Genomic DNA, 1,145 nt, shown 5'->3' with positions numbered 1-1,145 from the left:
TTTAGTATACAGCTCTTAAAACATAATAAAATATATGACACACTGGTATCAAATCGGTAGGCTACTCGGTATCGATCTCGGGAAGCAAAAAATGGTATCGGACCATCTCTACAAATAGACATTCAGGTGCTATATAGTTATTGTCCTAACTAAAGTGGGCCAGGAGATAGAATGTAAACGCTGACTCCTGCTCCTCCTGTGGGGAGGTTGAAACCGAGGCGAGGAGGGTGGGAGAGAGTGAGGGATAAGCAGCCATCCTCCACTACATTAAGGGATCATGCTGCTCCCTGAAAATGAGTATTGATCCTCTTAGGTCCAGGATCGTTTAGGAGATTAATGTGAGTAGTGGTTGAGCTCCGTGGTGCTCCACGCAGGACCAGGGGATCAGCTCAGTGGGACGGCCGAGCCAAAGCAGCCTCCGGGGGTGGACAGAGGGGCTGGTTTGCAGCTGGGGGGAGAGGGGGTGCCATCTGGGCTGTCAGCTAAGAGAATCAGCTGGATGTGGGGGGGTGTAAAATAGAAACGGTCTGGGGGTAAGCGCAAGAGCTTCGTGTGTCAGAAGCAGGCACGAATGGTAGGAAAGTGAGCGAGCGAAGGAACAAGGGAAATGAGAGTAGAAGAGAGGAACAGAAAGTGCAAAAGGACAATGGAAAATGGTACACCCTGCCCTGCTCCAAATAGAGAGGAGAAGCAGCAGAAAGTGATAGAGAGAGACACAGCAAAGACTAAACTGCTTAATCTCTCCCGAGGGACGGCAGCTAAATGTGAGGTCCTCCTCCTCCTCCCCTTTTCACAGACCAGCAACCCCCACTATCATCGCCATGGCACTCTGCTCAGCTGCAGCTCCAGTTATCTAGCTAAAGGATATACACACTCATACACCTACACACACACACTTTAAAAGTGCTCAGGTGGAGCCTACATTACAACTGATACCGGGGAGAAGAGAAGAGATCAATTTCAGCCAAGACGTGAAGCGCCACACTGCACAAAATAGAACTGTGAGCAGAGTTTGAAGGGGAAACCCTGTTTCTGATGTGTAAATTCTGCTGCTTACAACAATCTGGCTTGCAGCAAATAAACAGATCTTATTGCGAGCCTGAGAATTTTCTCATGTCTCTATGTTGAGGTCGAGTCGGCCCTTT

Source organism: Sander vitreus, chromosome 22 (assembly GCF_031162955.1).
Source record: "Sander vitreus isolate 19-12246 chromosome 22, sanVit1, whole genome shotgun sequence".
Taxonomy (NCBI): Eukaryota; Metazoa; Chordata; class Actinopteri; order Perciformes; family Percidae; genus Sander; species Sander vitreus.
This window is presented reverse-complemented; position numbering follows the sequence as displayed.